Below are 8,299 nucleotides of genomic sequence, written 5' to 3'. Positions count from 1 at the left end.
TTATATTAGTGATCAAAGTGAGGACCTTACGGAAATAGTCGACAGAGTAGTGTCTCATTTGGAAATCATTGCGCTAACTGGACGTACAAAGTGTTGCACCATCTACTTTTGTTATTCCACAGGTGGCGCTTTAGCTTTATGCACTTTGTGCATGATTACTGTATCAGACACTGATTTCGGATACATGTATGCAATTCGGAGACATGTGATTGAGTTACATGATGCAATGGGTGGTCGATTCTGCTCCAATTACAGCAATCCATTGTATCAGATCTTTCCGTGTAATATGTGCCCAATTTGTATACATAAAAAGAAGAAGAAAAAAAACATGGAAAAAACCGAACAGACTAAACGCGACTTGTTGGAGCTGTCGCACCAAGTCGCTACCTTAGGCGAGTATTTCGCGTGGGCGCAGCAGTGCGAAGAATTTACCAAACAGCTCAAAGAAAGTAGTCGTGCCAAGCGTCCGCGACTCTCTATCGGAGTTCGACAGTCTTTGGTGGCCAGAATCTCGCAACTCGAAGGTGTAAAGATTTGATTACAGAGACAGTTTATACCTAGTGGTGGTGATTATAGTGGTAACAATAACGCAAAAAGACTCGTTTGGAGAGAGATCAATATCGCGTTCGAAAACCACGTATTGATCGGTGCGGTGATTAATTCAAACTATATCGAACCGCGTCAATTTCTCGAGGACGTCAAAGACATTGTACTTGAACATGTGCAAAACGTGTTAAAAAAACATTTTAAAGTGAATACTGTGTTCAACGGCGAGCTTGTGACAGATGACAAGTGCGCAAATAAAAGCATAAATACAAGAAACTATGAACTATTTCGCACATTAGATTTATGCGAATGGTACGAACGGCGCGTTATCGAGCTCACTCTCGCTCGAAGAATTTCAAGAATGCGACAGTGGGTGGGCTTTATCGCGAATACTTGATTTAACTATAAACATAAACAAATATAATGCGCGCGGGATGTCACATAAAATACCGCAAGAAATAATGAAGAAGAAAGCGGTGATAAACGTGCAGTCTAATGACAATGCGTGGTCAGTGGTCGCTGCTCTATATCCAGCTGCAAGAGACATAGGACGAGAATCGTCGTACCCGCATTACACAACAGTGCTGAATCTCCAGGACATTGAGATTCCAGTGACTGTGAATAAATTAAAAATTCGAACGTGCCAATGATATCTCCATAAATGTATATTGTCTCGAGGAAAAGAACATTGTCCCGATTCGACTGAGCGAGCTAAAGAGGGACATAAATACGTCAACTTGTTTTACGTGCAGGATTCATTGGACGACAACGTCAAACATTTTGCGTGGATCAGGAATTTATCCCGGCTCGTGAGCTCGCAATTGAGCAAACATAATGGTCAAAAATACATTTACGGTCGGTACGTATATTTATATTTATATTTATATTTATATTTATATTTTTTCTTTTTATTAAATACATGCAAATGAAAAATTAAATGAAAAAAATTCTATTTTTTTCTTTTACAAATGTTTACACTACTTTGAATCCGACAACAAGTTGCATATGGTGGACTGTAGAGAAATGAACGAGTGCGCCATCCGAACAAGCGTTTACCGAACAAGAACGACAAGTGGCTCAGCTTCGACAATTATAACAGAAAGGAGCGGCTTCCATTCATTGTTTACGCTGATTTGGAGTGCGTGCTAAAGAATACCAACAGTGATCCGACGACGTCTATGTACACATTTCAACATCATGAGATATTTAGCGTTGGATACTACATACAATGTTCGTATGACGAAACATTATCAGCGTATCACTTTTATCGCGGCACCGATTGTATCGCATGGTTCGCCGACGAATTTGAAAAATTAGCGCACCGTGTAAAAAATATAATATCCACGAATGTCCCTATGGTAACTCTCTCGCACAAACAGTGGGAGACATTTCGCAGCGCGACGCAATGCCACATTTGCGAGAAACCATTCGCGCCGGACGATACACGAGTACACGATCATTGTCTCATCTGACCGGGCGATACCGAGGTCCCGCTCATTTGAATTGCAATTTAAATTATAAGGATTCTTTTTACATTCCAATAGTTTTTCATAATTTATCCAGATATAATTCACATTTTATTATCAAGGAAATAGCTACAGCGTTCGAAGGGAGAACCGTATTACCGATAACGAAAGAAAAATATATATCTTTTACAAAAAATGTGAAACTTGCAGAAGAAAAAAATCATATCAAATTGCGTTTTATAGATTCATATAAATTTCTTTCAACAAGCCTTGACAAATTAGCATTTTTTTAAATAAAGACAAACTCAAAATTTTTAAATCGAAATTTCAAAATTTATCAACTGAAGAGTTCAATTTATTGACACGGAAGAGCGTCTTTCCATATGAATATATTGATTGCGTGGACAAGCTGCAGGATACGTGTTTACCACCGCGCGATTTATTTCACAGTTTTTTGACCGGTGACACTGTATCCGAGAGCGATTACGCGCACGTCGAGACTGTCTGAAAGCGGTTCTCCATACGAACATTAGGCGAATACAGTGATCTATATTTAAAAATAGATATCTTGTCATTAGCAGATATTTTTGAAAATTTCCGCGATAGTTGCATTAAAAGTTATGGCCTTGACCCCGCGTATTACTTTACTCTCCCCGGTTACACGTGGGATGCCATGTTGAAACATACAAATATTACGTTCGAATTACTTATTATATCGACTATATTGATATCGACATGGTTATGTTTATCGAACGGGGAATATGCGAATGTTTGAGTCAATGTTCCGGCAGATACGCGCATGCTAATAACAAGTATATGCAGTCGTACGATCGAAATCTTCATTGTATTTGATATACTTTGATGTAAACAACTTATACGAATGGGCAATGTGTCAATCATTGCCTTATGCCGATTTTCGATGGGTTGATGACATCTCTGATTTTAACATTAGCGCGATCGCTTTGGATTCGCCAATAGGTTATATTCTCGAGGTCGATCTAGAGTATCCGCAACATCTTCACGATGCGCACGCTGACCTACCATTTTGCCCGATACGCGATAAACCTCCCGGTAAGCGGGAGGACAAACTCCTCGCGATAAAAAACGTTATGTCATACACTATCACAACCTGCAGCAGTACGCGTCATAGTCTTCGCGTCACAAAAATACATCGCGTATTGCAATTTGCTCAATCCGCATGGCTCCGCGATTACATCGAACTCAATACAAAATTATATATTTTGATAGTTTTGGCAATCTTCCACCACCGAATGAATTGATGCAATATTTCGGGCGGAACGTGACGAATATACAGTACAATCACACACCTGTTCAAACTTACGATCAGAATATCTGCGGACAATTGTGTCTGCAGTTTCTTCGTACTGTTGATTGGTGTGAATTTAAAGCCTGACGATGCGCCGTTAAGACTCAGTATTCGTTAAACAGTTTTCCCGACATGTCTATGACATTCACTCTGACTGGGAAGAGTAGCGTCCTCGTGGCACACTACCATCCAGCCATAGATTTGAGCGACAGTGACTACGAGCTCGGTCTAACGAATTTTGAGACTTATCATATGATGCCGAACGTGAATTCCTCGAATAATAAATTTTATTTCGATGAAAATGACACGGAAATTACGATTCCCGAAGGATCGTACGAGATACACGCCATACATGAGTTTTTGAAACGTGAAATTTTACAGAAACGCCCGCGATGCGTGTTTCGCTCCGACAATCGTGTTGATAAACGCGGTGATATCTCATCAGGAAACCGCTCGAGCGAACGGTGACGAGGACGAAACTGTAGAATACCCGATAGTACTCCGTGTTAATTATAATACGATGAATAGCGAGATCAGGTGCGCTTTCAGAGTAAATTTTAACAAACTCAACAACATTGGATCGTTATTGGGATTCTCGAACCGCATATTACAGCCGGGACAGTGGCATCAATCGGACGTACCGATTAATATCATCAACGTAAACATTATCCGCATAGAGAGTAACGTGATCGCGGGTGCGTACAGTAACGACAAACGCGTTCATACGATACATGAATTTTCACCGAGCGTGCCACCAGGATATCGATATAAGATATCGAAAAGGCCTGCGCAGTTCATTTACCTGCCGATCATTGCGCGGAGCATTACGGATCTAACGATACGCGTCGCGGATCAAGACGGACGATTGCTCGATTTTCGAAGAGAAGAAATCACTATCAGATTGCACGTATGACGGCGACAAAATTAGCGTGTGATATATGAGATGCTCGTGTTGAACGACTCGAAGAAGAACGTGAGAGATAATATCTTTACGGTGCCGATTGATGATACCATCCGATCATCATCATCATCATCACCATCAAGTTACGCTAAAAAGACGAGAAAGAAGCTCAGCGCATCGAACATTGAATTTTTACAATCTGGGTTTACAATTTGGACTTTGCGGTACGAAATATCTGAGAAAATATGACCGACATCCTTAACATTGGAGGCGAGCTGGTCTTTGATGATCGTATCGTCAAAATCGAGACTCATGCTTACAGTCCGTACGCCAACACAACGTTTGAACACAGCGATGAGATACGAATACCCATACAACAACAGGATCTGTATACATTGCTGTATAGTTTTCTATACATTGAAGGAAAACTAACGCTAAACAAACCAGCTGAAGGATCTGATGTAACGCTGGGAAATAATTGCATCCCGTTCATTTCGATGAGATTCGATATGAACTCGACGGTGTGGAGATTGATCGTAATAGAAATGTGGGAATAACTAACACACTCAAGAATTATGTAACGATATCATCCGATAGAACCGTGATTATGAGGAACGCCGGCTGGGATAAGCAGACTAATGCTAATGGATATTTTAATTTTTGCGTACCATTCTACATGTTATTAGGATTTTGCGAAGATTACAAACGCGTCGTGATTAACGCTCGTCACGAGTTGATTTTAATACGATCGCGCAACGACAACAATTGTCTGATTGGAAATTTGGCGTTGGAACCTGTGATTAACATATTCAAGATGCAATGCAAATGCCACACATTATATTGAACGAGGTCAACAAGTTATCGATGCTGCGCGCCTTGGAAAGCGGACAATATCTCATCATGGGTTTTCGCTCGTGGGATCTGTACTTGCTCTCGACAAAACGAATCGGTCAAGAACGCAATCGTGGATGTGAGATTGGAATTTGAATGTAAGGAGAACGTACCGATGAATACTAACTGCATATTGTCTCATCATACACGATCGCGTGATTCAATACAATCTGTTGACCAATGTGATGCGCAAAATTATCTAAGTGGAGGATGAGACGATATAAAACCTATAATGCATCAGGATCAATCGCAGTTTTCTTCTCGACGTGCTGATATAAAAACGTTGTCTATACCAACGTTCGTGGAAGTGCAAGGATTCTTTGTCGGGATGAAATTTGTCGTAAAGGAGATAGCAGTGCTGAGAAAAGGGACCGTTTTGGCGCATTACATATTTACATGCCCCATATCATGGAATCTTCTCACAAGATCCGATAAATCATGTGCTTCCTGGCTGATTGCGAATCACCATGGATTACGATGAGAAGACAGAAACGTGCCGTACAACATGGCTAAACGTTTGATTACATCGGCTGTGCTTGGTATAGAAAAGGATGACGAGACGCTGACTTTCGTGTACGTCAAAGGATGTCAGAAACGAGAATGGTTAGTGGATTTGCTTGAAAATTATGCGAGAGAAAATCTGATTATCGAGACTTTGGATGCTGATTATGAAGATATTGATTCTTTAAATAATCTAGATATTGCTAATACTATAATATGTGGAAAACATGTTAAGAATTGCGCATTACAGAATGTATTAAAAATATTGAACTGGTGGTCGCAACGTCAAGAAGAATTGCGATATTTTAAAAATAAAAATATGTAAATATAAAAATAAAAATAAAAATATGTAAATATTATTAATATGTTTTATCTCTTATTCTCTCCACTCTTTTCCTTGCGAGTCGTTTCTAAGAATTGTTTTTAATTGGCTGTCTCTCCCTTCTCCTAAATTTCAAAGCATTAATCTTTCCACCACATCATACTTTAAAAAAATAAACGTCACGTATACTCGGTTTTATACGATCAGTGTCGCGTCAACCTCTACTTCTCATAATCTAGAGAAATATACTCTACTGAAGGAAGCAATATGAATTATTATGTTTCGATTGAGAACGTTAAAATTCCGCCGTGTAAGAAGGAATGTGACAAGTAAGTTTCGATTAACTTAAAACATTTTATATTTTTCTTAAATAAATTTATTAAAACATTATTTTTTTTCATAGGGTTTGATCCGAGCCTCGTCGCGCAGTTCGTATACTGGGCAGAAGATACGCTTTAACTCCGACATTTTACAAATATTTGGAAATTAGAATAAACATTGGGGCTATGTCTTACGTGCAATTGGTTCTTGGCGATAACTGTGGCAATCAAATAGTATAAATATTGCCTTTTAAAACGTGGAAATCGCTGATGCAGAAACGTGCGAACATTGAACGGCTTCTACAGACGTCTCAACCTCCATTGCAAATTCGAGATTTGACAATCAAAGTTGTTAAAATATCTGATTTGAATATTATAAAAATAACTTTGTATAATAATTCTTTATACATGAATCCATCCACTCTAATACATTTATTTGACTTTGAAAAATGTATAGAGCATATGTATTATTGGTTGTGCGAAAATACGCATATTGTGAATGAAAAATTTAAACAATTTGTTAGAGTTTTACAGTGTAATAATATTCATAATGCGAGCGATGCTGTAAAAACGATACATGAAAATGATATATTTGACAGCGAATCTCTCTTAGATTGTGAATTATTAACGTGCACTATAAATGATGTACTTTACGATGCTTGTAATAAATGAAAAATACACATATACTTATTAATAAACATTTATATATTAAAAATGCTTATCTATTTTTTTTTTGCTTCCCTTTCTTGCATATAAGATAGATATACAACCGCGGCGCGACCGGTGGACAAGGGATAGCGCAAGGCGTTCGTAAGACGATGCGTTAGAGAGGAATAGCGCTAATGGTTGCATGCATGTAAAAAATTATATTAATATAAAAAAAATATTAATTATTTCTATACCTCCTTCTTTCCTTTTCTAGTCTTTTGTTTATATCTGTGCCGATAACGGTTCTTCTTAGAAAAAAATTCTCAACGTTCAGACCGCACGTGCAATATACACTATTTGTTTATAATGTTTATAAAGCAGCCGGGCATCGGTGCTCGCCTTTGTATATATGCATCGGTTTAAACGTATCCCGCTCCCACGATAAGCATCTCTTTAACTCTTCCTAGAAAAAATTCCCTTCATACCGCACATGTAATATATGCTATTTGTTTACATTAAATATAGCAGCCGGACATCGGCACTCGTCTTTGAAATATGTTCGCTCCTGCGATAAGCATCCCCTGTCCGCGATAAGCGTCTTCTGCCCGCATGACGTCATACCACCCCGCGCCAACAAGATCCCCGCGCGGCTTCCTCTCGACCTATACCCTCCTCAGAGGACCAGGGTTAGAACCGGCCTAGTATTCCTACTAATAGCATTATTTTTTATTTGTGCATATTTTTATTAAGGTATATTGAGTTTTTTTAATGTACATTTTTATCATTGAGAAAAATTCTGAAGCTTGTGATAGAATTTATACATTTTTGCTAATTTGTTTTAATAATATTTTATTATGTTCATGTAATTGATGTTACAAGAATGTATAGTGTTTATATTGTTATATAATTATATATAATCAATCACTTCAATCAATCACTTTCATGCTTTGTGAACAATCATGCATGCTCTACAAAAATGTATATTTTTTTTCTGGTAACTTGTTTACACAATAATTTAGGATAATAATTTAGTTGGTAAAATCTCAATCCAGTTTTCATTTGCATGATACCTAATGGCACTTTTTAAGGTTTGATGCCATCTTTCCAGAATGCCATTGGAAGCTGAAGTTCTTATTCGCTTGCAACCTATAAGGTTTGTGAGAGTTTTAAATAATGCAGTTTCGAACTGAGGACCTTGATCTGTTGTAATTGTTTGAAGGGTACCATATCTCGCTACCCAATGCGCATAGAAGGCTGAGGTAACAGTTTCCGCAGAGATTTCTGTCAAAGGAATTGCCTCGGGCCATCTGGAAAATCTATTAATCATGGTTAAATAATAATGAAAATTTTGACAAACAGGAAGAGGCCCAATCAAAT

This window comes from Cataglyphis hispanica, chromosome 11 (genome assembly GCF_021464435.1).
Source record: "Cataglyphis hispanica isolate Lineage 1 chromosome 11, ULB_Chis1_1.0, whole genome shotgun sequence".
Taxonomy (NCBI): Eukaryota; Metazoa; Arthropoda; class Insecta; order Hymenoptera; family Formicidae; genus Cataglyphis; species Cataglyphis hispanica.
This window is presented reverse-complemented; position numbering follows the sequence as displayed.